Raw genomic sequence first — 13,894 nt, 5'->3', positions numbered from 1 at the left:
GTTTATATGTTGACATTGGACATGATTAACTTTGTGTGAAAGGATTATTCTACAGTGGGGCTCCAAGGCCACAGGAATAGCAAAGCTTCAATTAGCTGCATCTGATCTGCCTTTCGCCCTCTTTTATCTTCTGTAAAGCAGAAAAACCAAAGAAAACAACTTTTTAATTGGCAAACAAATGCTAATCATATGCGATAATACAGATTCTTGTATTTACCTTTGTTGTTTAAAACCTTTATTTCAGAGATCTCATCATATGTCTGCCTCTTGTATGCACAAATAATTAGCATTGCATGCATAGATCCGGGATTCAGTGTTGACAAAAATGGAACAAATAAACAGCCAAGGAAAGAATAAATTATAAACATGTATTGTATTTAATGACATGAGAGCATAGAAAAGAAAAAAGGCAATGCAAAATAAAGAAGCTCATAAAAATGTCGAAGATAGTCCAAGGTAAAGCTATTATACTTGTTTCCTTAGTTTCTAAGAATTGACTTTCTTTGTGTCCAGACCAACCGAAGGAGCCGGGCATCCAAACAGACAAATGCTCTGATACACACTATACAAGTGTGTGACCATGAACTGCGCTGCATCCACTAAGGCAGGGGTCGGCAACCCGCGGCTCCGGCTCCGCGGCTCTTCAGCCCCTCTGTGGCGGCTCCCTGAGTCTACATCCACACTAATATGTTTGAAAACGATGCTGAAACGCCGTGTGGACGGAGATCGTTTTAGTTTTAAAATCGAGATGATCTCCGTCCAGACTGGAAACCTGGAAACGAATATCACGTGACTATTCACGTACACTGGGCATGCGGGTGGGTGCCAGTGTAAACAGGAAGTGGATTGGTTGCTTAGTTAAAAAAAATATGATAGAGTAATGAAGTACTTAAGATCTTCTCTAAAATCTTCCTCTATAAACTCAAACAGAAACATTTCGTGGAAAGTTTTAGAAGTTTTATCTTTCAGACTTAGTTACAGCGCTTCGGGTCTTGCTCCATCCCTCTCTCTCTCACATCAAACTTACTTTAAAATCAACACTTACACATAAAAGTTTACTAGATAATGGGTCACCACACGTCTCTCACTCGTTTCCTCAGTTTCGTTGTTGTCTGTTCTCACTCGTAGCTCTGCTGGTGTCTGAAGTCTCTGTCCTACTGGAGAGCAATCAATGTTTTGTTCCTTTATAGTTTGTGTGGACTTCACAATAGTTAAGAAATAATAAGAATAAACAATAATAAGAAAAGGAAAGTCCTCCGTTTTGTGTCCGTCCTCCTCAAAGCCGCTAACCGTGACTTCAGACGTCCGCTCCGTAGGTCTGATAACACCACTGGTCACGCCGCTGATAGGAAGGAGCTGTTCCTTTCACTGCCCTGTAGGCTAGCACCAGTTTCCTCCGCAATAATGCAGACTTCATGGACAACAGCTGCTAGTAAAGACAACAAGGTCAGCAACACCTGTAATCAGTTGTCCATGTTGAATTAACCTGGTAGTCGATCGATAATCAAGGCTGTTGTTGTTTGTGATTTTCCGGGTAAGGGTCACGTGATAGGGGCGTGACGAATCAGGGAAGGATACGTCGTGACTGCTAAGAACCAATCAAGTAGTGAACATGTGATCGTTTCCGTCCACACGAGAAAGCAACCCTGGAGTTTTCAAACTCCTCCGTCCTCGGGAGCGTTTTCAAACTTAGCTGTTTTCGGTGCTTTGAAAACTCCGGCGTAGTGTGGACGCTCAGTGTAAACGTAGCAAAACATATGCAATGGAAATGTAGTAGTGTGGATGAGGCTCTGACAAAAAATAACAAGGATAATAAATTACGGTTATTTTAATTTTATTTTTTGCACAGTGGACAATCTTTCAAAGGGAGCACCTCTTATCTTGGAGTTTGATGTGATACTGTCACTGAAAATATCGATAAAATGTCAAGAATTGTCTTTATTCTTCTTCTATGATTTTATAAATACCACAAACTATAGTTTTTGTATATATTACATAACTATATACAAAACTTTACAAGCTGTGACATCAAATAGCTTTTGCGGCTCCAGACAAATTTGATTTGGTGGAAAATAGGGCAAAATGTCTCTTTGGATAGTAAAGGTTGCCGACCCCTGCACTAAGGGGATAGTTTGACATTTTGGGGAATATGCTTTCATGATGAGAGTTAGAGGAGAAGGTCAATAGAGGGATCTTCTGGCAGAAATGAAATAAAATATTAATGCCATGTTTTTTGGAGTGCACTAACCTGAAAATATAAATGGTTGAGTTGTCCTTAGTTTGAAATTAGCCCTTCATATCTACAAAGAAAGGGGGCCCTCTTCATAGAGTCTACGATGTTTGTACAGCAGCCCATAATGGACAGACCAATCTCTGGCTCTAGAGAGGACCATTTGCCTCTTTGCAGTGATTGCAATCTGCAACCTCACCACTCGATGCCACCAAATCCCACACACTGCGCCTTTAATTAGGAACCTGGAGCCACCAGAAGCCAACCTTTTTACCTTAATTTTGTAACTTGTACTTTTCCCAAAGGTCAAGTAGTTCCATGATCAAATACTCTGAAGTAATTCTTGCCTCCCAGCTGCTTTTTCCACTGCCAGTAAAGAGCTTCACTGAGAGGGCGTAATGTGTGCGAATGACTCCGCCCACTCCCTGCCCTGACCAACCAGTAGGAGTCACTAGTGAAGCGACAAAGACTTCATCCCTCACCGTCTTCCCACTCACAAACACTCGTCATGATGATGGATCGAGCGCCTCGCCAAGCCAGGAGCACTGCTGTGGGGGACTGAACTATAAATTGGTCTCTTGGGGGAGAGCGGTGAGTGGTTATACCCACTTTGGGCCAAATGTGTGATGCGTTGTGTAGTGTTGATGGACAAAATTGCCCCACAATACAATGAGTACCAGAAATGAAGGCACACTCATAGCTGGCAGAGCAGCAGGTCACTGCTGCCCAGAGCACTCATGATTCCAAATAGTAGATATAATATGGTTATTGTACATGATGCCTGATATTTTAGCCGTAATGCTTTTCTCCACCTTCTCCTAAATGTGCAGGAAAGAAAACAGAGCCAGCCTGGACTGGTAAATGTCAACGTCCACTCCGTGGATGCTCACTGGTGTAGTCGGGGAGGTTTTGTCATTTGTAAATTCACCGGCAGCTCCTTGGTTTTGCTTGCAATGAGCTACATGCAGTTCCTGCTGCCATTACTACATGAAGTTCTCCCGACAATGGCTGAAGAGACCACAGGAGATGAGGCTCACTGATAATTTGACATCTGTCACAGACAATGGGCAATGTTGATGAAGAATGTTACTATGCAGCTTTATCCTGCATACAAACAGATAAACAAATGCAAACTAATTTCAAAGCGTTGGATTTGCTGTCAAAACGTTTTGCGGCTCTGCACTCGCCTCTCTAGAAGTTGGACTAAGTACGAGTTTAATTCTGTTAACAGACTGTTCTCTGCACACTGGGCAAGCCGGGTTCAATGGGGCCTGATTTATGTGCTGACAGGCTGTGGAGGCTCGGTGTGTTCAGTGTGCATTGGAAGACATATCACTGCTGGAAGCTAAATAAAAAATCAATGAGAGTGAGGCTGGTTGGTTAGGGAGAGCGTCCGCTCGGCTGGAGTTTAACAGCGTTTTAACTCTCTGCTGACTGACGCTGGGGGAACAGCCATTGATTTTACTCCACCCCACCACACCTCCATCACCCGCTGCTTTTAATAAATCAGTTTAGTGTGCGCGCATGTGTCTGTGGTATACTTCCATTTCCTTCTATGTCAAACACTTGGATGTAACTCAGAGTGAACACATGTTAAGCCACCTTTTAACACACACATTCACAGCTTAATTTCATTAATACATTTACAATAATTAGTGCATACAGTTGTATCTAACTGAAGTAAATTATTATCAAACTGGTCACTATTTTGCGTATATTCATTACCTACTGAATGCTATCCGCTTTGTTTATCTACACCAGGGGTTGGGCAATTATTTTTCCCAAGGAGCCACATGAGAAACAGGGACTGTTGTGGAAGGCCGGACCAACAGACTGAACTCAATCCTGCTCAAATCCATCACACAACTATGACACCGTTACTCTGTTGTTTGGTTAAATCTTTGCACTACTGTTTATTTAGTTAGTTAATTTAATATTATTATGTTTCATTGTATATATTGTGCATTTGATATTTAATATTTGTTTTACCTATACCATAATTGCTGCTGTAGCAAAAAAAATTCCTAAAATTAATAAAGTAACTATCTATTATTCCACCTCTTTATAAAAAGCAGTAAATCGTATGGTTTTGATCAGCTGCGAGTGGTAAGAGTAAATGTTATGATCACTGGTGGAATATAACTAAATATATTTGCTAGTACTGTACTTAAGTACAAATTCAAGGTACTTTACTTGAGTATTTCTATTTTATTCAGCTTTGTACTTCTACCCAGGTCTGATCTACACAGTGATGATGTTATCATGCTGTGATGATGTGTTTCCAAGCTTCACCACGACTACTAATCTCTCACCAGCCCACACAAAGCTTAGCATGCATTCATACACTACCCACTTCATTTAAACGACTGTAGAACCTCAATTACATTCAACTTTGCCTTAAATACTTCGGGTTCTTCTCTCTGAGCTGGTGAGAGGCTCAGTCCATGCAGAACAAAAAGCCATCCACAGGGCGACTTGGGCTCAGAAGGTAGAGCGGGTTGTCCTTCAATCAGAAGATCGGCGGTTGATCTCCGGCACCTCTAGTCCATGTTGATGTGTCCTTGGGCAAGACAGTTAACCCCAAATTGCTCCCGAAGGCTGTGCCATCAGTGAGTGAATGGGTGTTCAATCTCTCCTCAGAGGCATTCATGGAGCTATATGTATGTTTGTAGCTGTTGTGTAAGTTAATATTATTGTGGTGAATGATGAACAAAGAGGTTGAGAGTTCAAACTATGCCTTATTGTCTCACCTCCACACACCTGGCCAATCACTGTGTAAAGTGGGCGAAATTGTTTGCGGGAAATTGACCAAAATGCCCATAAAGGAAAGGTGTGAGGGGAGGGGCTTGTTGACACTGTCCCACAACCTGACAAGCACCTCTGAAACATGTTGACTTTTTAAAGCAGGAGAATTCAATTAAAATTCAACAAGGTCCAGTTCTAGAGAATTTCCTCATGCAAAGGTCCAAAACATCACAGTAATGTCTGTCTGGCACTATGAGTTAGTTCCATATGTATTGACGTAGCCTACCAGTTGTATTCACTTCTGTATGTAGTCAGCAACTGACTGTCAAATCAAGAAAGTTTGATTGAATAATATCTGAACTTTTATTTATTGTCAGTTTTCAAATTGAACTGGATGAATTATAAATAATACATAATAAATAAATGTTCTTCTCTTGTTTCAAGTAAAGTAAGCGATGCATTTAAGATTAAAATACATAACAGAACACTTTGAAACATGTTTATCTTAAAATAAAGTACTTCATTTCAGAAAAATTCATTTAACTAAATTGTCTTTATTTTGCAGCTTTAAATTCAGTTCATTCAGGTGAGAAGTGATGTCACCCAAAAAGCCACGATATTATATTTTTCTCATCATCTAAAAAGATAAATTTGTGTGCAGGGTCTAACGTTATATCTGTGGTTGTTGAAACCACTTGTTGCAGCATCGTTCCCCTCTGTTTACAGTGAATCCATGTGTTAGATAATAAACCTAAGAGCTCAATATGATCAGAATCCTGTGACTTTATTTCAGATGTGAGTGGGTACGTTTGCTCCAAAGAGTTGTGCTTTGTCTCGTACACATTGACGCTTTAATAATCACCACGGTCTGTGAACATATGAGACAAACTGGTTTTGAGCTGTTTGTGGGAAGAATTAACATTTAAAAGTATGTCCATTCTTGGTTTATAGCTCTGGTCTCACTGGTCCTGTTGTCCACTTTTTTCTTTTTGGAGAACGTCATGTTAAATAACTTCTCTGACTCACATATATTTCTCAGACTACTCATTCTCTCTCCCTGTCTATGGAGGACGAAAAATGACAAGTATAAATAAATAAATGTATTAATAAATGTATAAATACAGAAATTAATGAATAAAATAATAAATAAATGCTGAAATAAATACAGAAATATTTAAATGCTGAAATAATTGCTGACATACGTAAATAAAATAGTAAATAAATAAATGCTGAAATGAATAAATATAAGTTGATACCTAAACAGGACATAAATGAATAAATCTATTTCTACATTTTTGTTCACCTTCATTTATTTATTTCTGTATTTCTGTGTCCGTATGTTAATGAGGTAGGCGGTCCGAACCTCATTGTTAAGCAGGATAGGTCAAGTAGGGGAGCAAGACAGAAGCAAACGATTCCTAGCAAATCATCCCTGTAAGACGACGTCAGAAAACTATCTAGCAGCACTAACGGCTTCAACCGGGCGACCTGCCAGCTTGAGAACTGTGAGTTTCTTCTGTTTAAACATATAAGCAGCACTGCAACAGCAGTTGTTTAGCTAAATGCTGTTGGTCAAAGTGCCAATATACTAATCTATATTAAACTGAACTAGCCATGTGGCGTTCACTGCTTTGTTATTTTTTGTGCAGCACAGAGGACCGCAAACGCGCCAAGTTCACCTCTGCGGCCGCCACATAACGTAACACCCAGGCACGCAGTGGACGCTAGGTTTCTGCAGGGAACACTTTTCCATGCTTGTGTATTAGTGATTTATTTATTCATGCTGTGCGTCAGATCACATTCCTGTAAAGTGTGCAATGATGTCGTTAGCCAACATGTTTCTTCTGCAACGTCATTTTTCTCTTCACTTGATTCTAGCCGAGGTTTAAAGACTGTTTGGTCCGTACATTGGAGGGAGAAGGACGACGAGGAGGCAAACTGTTACTGCGTCTGCACCACTCCATTCGTACACTCACTCTTTCTGTTGTATTGAGGATACAAATGTGGCCTTAGTCCCCAACCGATACGCCAGAGATAGACCTGCTGCTGCAGGACTAAGGGGAAAACGTCTTACATTCCAAGGTAAGTCAGGCATCATGATGGACAGACGTATTTTTCTTGAATTAAGTTGCCTTTCAAAAACATTAAACGTTATTATATTTCAAGTTAGATCGGTTGTTTGTATTATTATCTTCTATTTTCAGGTAGTCATACAGATCCAGATGACTTTAGAGATTTTATTTTAGAGGCATATCCAAAACTCAGACGAGGGGGAGGATTTGAGTCGCTCAAAATCTCTGGAACAACACGAAGTCGCCAACTGATCATCATACCATGTCCCAATGAGGGTTACCATGTGAGACATTTGAAAGATCCACGTACACAGATTGGTCACGCTACAATTTTCATCCGACCACTCCAAAGAAACCTGAATCTGGACCCTGTAAGATCCTCACTTTTACATTGGTGTTCCCATATGAAAATTGCAGATTATGAACAATCACATAATTATAGCTTGTGTTAAATTTTTAAATGATCTTGTTTACAGGCATGTCAACCACAATGCAGTCATGAGCTAGTTGGACCACCTCAGAAATGTGTGGCGTAATTATGGGCCCTAATATTAGTTATTTTGATGCCAACAATCTCTCTGTAAAGCAAAATTTCTTCAATAATGCATAAACATATGGAGGATATGATCCTGAATATTTGTCTTGAGGGAATTTGAATGGATTTATTCTATTCTATCTATATGACCATTCTTTTCTAGTTGCAGTGTTTTTGTGAATGTGTAATGTAATATAAAATATACCGGCCCCAATAACAAAACGTACCTCTGTTTACCCAAGACCACCACAGAGCAGTGGTGAGGTAGAAATTGTGGTGACCACAGAAAGTGCCTCCCGAAGTGAAGGTAGATTTGTGAGCATGTTGACGAGACTACAGGGAAGTGAGACAACAAGGGCCAGCAACACAAACTACTGCGTGCCACCTCAGGGACATGTGGCTGCTCCTGAGATAGTTGACCTAGATCCCACTGAGGAGAGAGGCTTCTCATAATTTATTGCAATAAATTGTTGCTCCCTACATATCAATTGATCCAGTATTAATTTGAACAATTTAAAAACTTTTTTTAGATTGGAAAATTCTTTCAAATCCCAGTGAGGCAGCAAAGAGATTCAAAGAAGACATTTTAAGCCAGCATGCAACAGGAAAGTCATTTCATCTTACCATGGATCTTGGGGACAGTGCAGAGGACAGGGAAAGGGCAGTCCATTTTATAAGATGGCTAATGTTGAGAGGGCTTGCCCCTTGACATCCACACTCGAGGGTAAATTGGTTACACACACAAAACTAAAGATAAAAAATGATCATATATTCATTTAACTGATGTCTGTACTATGTACTTTGCTTTTTCAGTAGATCCAGCAATTGGTGATGGCGTGACTCGCCATTTCTTTGCAACCATCATGTCCAAACTTCAGTATGGTTTTGAGATGAATTTTGGTAAGTGAATATTCACTTTGGCTGATGGCTGGTTGTCAGCTATCGGGCTCTGTGTTTGGTTTGCACCAGTTCCAGGCTGACAACAGATCTGTCTCTACTTACCCAGAGAATACCTAAAACCTTAAAAAACAAACATATGTGACGCAGCTGCTGTGGCCCTGTAGGTTTCTACAGGATCACCCAAAGTATTCAGTGGCTAATTGATATTTCCTTACTAATTCTGTATGAAAGTTTGAATATCTAGTATGTCCTTTACATTCTGCACTATTCGAAATCAGGAATTTGAATCTATTCTAATTCTAACTGTCATTATTAGCTGGAGGGTACAAAAGAAAAGAACATCATTAATGAGTTGGCGCTGTCCTGGGATCTGCCTCCAGTCACATCTGAGAAAAGGAGATGCTGCTGGACAAACTGCTCCTCCATGCTGTGAGTATTCTGATCTGTACTTAACAGATCATATAAACCAGACCGACTAATCACAGTTGAAGTTCTGATGTAGGACAACATTTTGTCTTTTTTGAGACATACACAGATAGATGTTGATGAGTTTATGAATGAATGCTAATTAGGCTGTCACGATCAGGCTTTGCCCTGTGTGTTCTGTGTCTGTTTCTTTCTGTAGCTCCTCACTCACCTAATCAGTTCATTCAGTGCACCTGCCAGTCACACTCACCTCATCAGCTCATTAGTCTCACCTGTTCACTCTGCCTAGTCACTATTTAAACCCCTGTCTTTCACTCACTCACTGCCAGATCATTGTGTTTGTTTCCTACCTACCCGCCCGTTTTGCTCATCCTGTTCCCGGTTTCCCAGTCTGTCTGCCCTGCCTTGTCCTGCTGGATTTTCCCTCTCGTCTTTTGTCTTGTCCTTGGATTACCTGTTTTTGTTTGTGAGCTATTAAAGACCTTTTTTCCCCTACTCTGACTGTCTGCGCTTGAGTCCTCATCATGCCCCGTGACATAGGCTATTAGTTAAAGATTAGTAAGACTGCTTGATGCAAATTGCAGGTCCATGGAAGAACCTCAAGACAAGTTAAACAGTTACGAAGGAGGTTAAAAGAGACACTGATCTGGCCTTTGCTTACTGAGAGGAAAGACACAATTCCCCTCCTCTTTCCAAGAGCATCTGATGTACAGTGCACACCACAGGTACAGTAAGTGACCCCATGATGCTCAGTCAGAAACACTCCTCTGAACTCACACAAATTACTTTCTCAGAAATGACATTAACCTGGTGAGATCTGAAATTTGTTGTGTTGGAAATAATCACAGTCAGCATTTGATCACTTTTTTCTCCTTTTTTAAGTTAAACCTACATCACTGCATGAGCAAGTGCTGCTCAAACATGGTTGTCCTGAAGTCCTTGCAAATTGAGTTTCATAGAAATTAACTGGCACTAATTGCTGACTTAAAGGAAGGAAACCAATGCAAAAACCTCCGGTATGGTTCCTTTAAAATAACCACAACTATGCCCTGATCGAAGTACAATTTGGATTATGACAATTGAAAATTTCTCATTTTCTATTCTGCTGTTTATTGTGCTTTCTATTGTCTAGTTTGTTTGGAAACACAAGTGTTAACTGATCGTATAAAATTAATCGATGGTCTTGGAGAAGATAAAGTGGCCAACACAGGATGAGGATGAAGACAGTGATGTCGGATCACAGGATTCCTTCACACATCTATTGAGAACTGTAACTGAATAGAAACTTTTAATAGTTCCTCACAGGTTATCTATCTGAGTCGGTTGTGTTTCCTTTACTTTTCTTTTTAACTATGAATTCTCAGCAACACTATAAAGAATAAAGCCTCGAGACGATCACCGTCCCCGGTATCTTCCGACCACCCAGCCAGACCTGCCAGACCAGACGCCACAGAAAGCAGAGTCGACTGCTCCAGTAAGAGAGCCCGGATGAAAGCCAAGCAAAACCAGCTAGGACCTAAGGCTTCTCCACTGCCCATCCCGGCTGACGTCTGGTCACAGGAACATAAAACGGATGAAAGAAGAGTGAAGGCGAACCCAGCAATGGAAAGTCCGTGACTGTTAAGCCTGCATCTTTACAGAGACCTGGCTCCATCGTGGCATCGCAGATCAAGCTGCACTTGACGAGCGGACCGCAGGACAGAGAGCAGGACTCCGGTGTGACGAGAGGAGGTGGACTCTGTGTTTACATCATGATGCTTTGTGCTCAAACATGGTCAAAGCTGATGGACAATGATGTCAAAGTTTTTATGTGGCCGGATATTCTCTGCCTAGAGAATTTAGTTCCACTGTTTAAATTCCTCCTGCAAATTAAAAAAATGCACTGTTTCTGTTTTTGTTCTATCATTTTTATCTTGTTTAACATAAATTAGTTATAACTGCATTTCGTTGTGTAAGCTTTTGTTTCACGATAACAATACATTATCCTTGAATCTTTGTTAGTTGACAAACATTTGCTAATGCGAGCAGTAAACACAAAGTGCAGCTGAGGTCATACATCAAAATCAATCAGGCGTGTTGAAACCTGTTTAGTTAAACTATGTTGGAACTACATTATTGTCTGTATATATCATATTTTTAGTTACAGTCATATTTTAGTTGTGGATTTTTACTTTTTTCACTTAGTTAATATCCTTTACTGTTTATTACTTATTTATGATACTTGTTTTGATACAATGCTCTTTACTATGTCTCTTGTGTGCACTGTCCACTATGCTGCTGTAATCCTGTACATTTCCCTGCTGCAGGACTAATAAAGGATTATCTTATCTTATCTTACACTAACAAAATGCTCATGCTTGGTTTGGGATGAAAACCCAACCACCGTATTCCTAGTGTGCCCATATTTTCTGTCAAATAAAAATTGAGTACAAATGAAGTGATATTTAGGCTGACATGAATATCACTAAAACTCACATGGGCTTTTCAACTAAGAGCTGCTCAAAAGTCTCTAGAAAAACAGAAACAAACTGAGCCAATGAGACATAAATACAAGAATATAACCTTTTGGAAAACAGCAGATGAAATAAACACTGAATCACTCAATGTCCATCAGTTTTTGCAAATTAAATAATGTTTTTAGTAAACAAAAGAAAAAACTTGTGGAAGGCTACCAGACCATAATGAAATATTTCCATGACACTTATCCATAAGTGTGCCGTGTTACGCCCTCTCACCCCAACTGCAGCTTTCTCTGACTGGCACACCCTGATCACCCTAATGAGGCCCGGGCACAAACCAGGGCGAGAGGGCACATTATTTTGTGTCTAGCCCATTAAAATCACCTCCAGCAGCCATGACCGTCCAACACAGTCATCGTCCACTACAATTAGCGAGTACAAATTATGCAAATATGAACTAGTGGAGCTGCTGTAAGGATGCAGACCACAGGAGCTTGTATAAGCAGGGAGGTGATATGAAGGAGAACTGGGGAGGCATGTTGTCCAGAGGGCAGCCAGTGATTAGTAGCATCAACAAATCCATTGTCACGGCGATGATGTTGTTTGGGTGGGGACAGAGTGAGGTGACAGAGTGACAGGGGTAATTACTTAGGAGAGGTCAGCCTGAGGTGACTTGGGGTGAGACAACACTGCAGGGGACCCACCGGGCCCCCGTGTCACTGACAGCAACCTACTGAACTCTGCACCCCCCCTGCTACAGAGAGGTCGCTGTACATACACCATACTAGACAACTGTACGCGTAGAGGCAAATATAGGTGTACATCACATGTAAATCTCCTTAACTAAAAATAATTTATACTCCACATCGTTGCCAACCATTTATGAATGCATGCTTTAGAGATTTATATATAATGCGCATTCATGCATTTGTTCTACCATTCTAACTATCTATTGGGTTCCAGTCATTTCCATGTGGTTTGAAAATCAATTAGATAATTCTTAAAATTCACCTACGTTTCCTCGATAACAGTGAATGTCAAACTGCATTACCTTTTGGCTCAGTGGTAGAGCAGGGTCGTCCTTGAACCCTGCTCTGATCGAACCCTGATCGAACCGCCAATCCTGCAATCAGAGGACTGGCTCCACAAGTCCATGTCGGTGTGTTCTTGGGCAAGACACTTTAGCCCAAGTGCTAGCCCTCGGTGCATTGTATGAATGTTAGTTAGTCATGATGGGCAGGTGGCAACTTGCACGGTAGCCCCATGTCATCAGTGTATGAATGGGTGAATGATGACATGTAGTCTTAAAGCGATTTGATTGGTCGGAAAGACTGGAAAAGAGAAATACAAGTACAGTCCATTTACAATCCATACGTTCAATGCGCTAATTTCTGCATTTGCTTTTTCGCTTAATTTTTTTGCATGACTAGTGTGAGCATTAGAGCAAGCAGAAGGAATGAGCAGACCTTCGCTTATTCTTCAGCTAGCTGCCAGAAACGGGTGATTTTGCTCATCCACATCTCAGTATACAAAATGCACCTGGCTAAGCTCAAACCTACAGAGTATGCCTTGTAGATGGGTCACATCAAGGTTGGGTCTCATTTAATCGCATTCCTAACACACCAACACAAAAGAACTGCTCCAGACCACTTCCTCTAAAGGATCTTGTGTGGCAGTTCTGGTCCACACCCAGGTACAATTTCTGTGTTTAAATATCCCCAAACAAATTACGACAACTAGATAAATAAACCAGTTTTCTTTACCTGGACCAAAGAACCCAGGTTGGAAAATGCCCCAAGATACAATATTGCATGTAAGTTTTACACAATGCATGAAGTTCTACACTGCTTGGGATTGAACCATCTGTACACAGTCCCATTGAGAGAGGTAAGGAATAAAGGGCTAAATCCACAGACATGGCAATGATTATTATGAGGCCAACTAACCTTCTGCGGCTGGTGGTTTGGCTCATTATTAAAGTACAGTTTCATATGGTTTTAGATGAATGCTCATATATACATTCTTTTATGTGTACAGTGTACAGTTTATTTAGTCCGTTACTGTTATTGTCCTGCTCCTCCTGCTAAAGTCCAGCCAAAATGTCCTCTCTCCAAAAGTCTAGAACTGGTTCTCACAAGGATAGCAACATTAAAAAACAAGCACAAACAGACAAAGCCTGAGGGGAAGTGACAGAGCCACTAGGAAGCGTTGCAGAGCCTGCTGTGAGTAGAGGAGTGTAGCTCTAGCTCTCTCCATAGATCAGCTCCACAAAGAACTCGCTCTGTCAGTGCTTTACCTCTCTTCATACGACTTGTCACCACGCTCTTCCTCTTTAGCGCTTCTCTCACTTAGATGAAGCCATGTTAGAGAGAGGGTGGGAGCAAGGCGCTCTAATGCATTCAGAGAAGATTGGTTGTGAAGTCTAGCTCCCCCTATACTCTTCCTCCGAGGCTGGCCTATTGATTGTTGTGTGTGATGCTGCTTCCTGAGATCCCCGTCAAGCCTTGTTATGGCAGCAGCGTTTCTC

This window comes from Anarhichas minor, unplaced genomic scaffold, assembly GCF_050575085.1.
Source record: "Anarhichas minor isolate MPS153535 unplaced genomic scaffold, ASM5057508v1 ptg000025l, whole genome shotgun sequence".
In the NCBI taxonomy this organism is placed as follows: domain Eukaryota; kingdom Metazoa; phylum Chordata; class Actinopteri; order Perciformes; family Anarhichadidae; genus Anarhichas; species Anarhichas minor.
The sequence above is the reverse complement of the archived record's forward strand: the minus strand, read 5'-3'. Positions refer to the sequence as shown.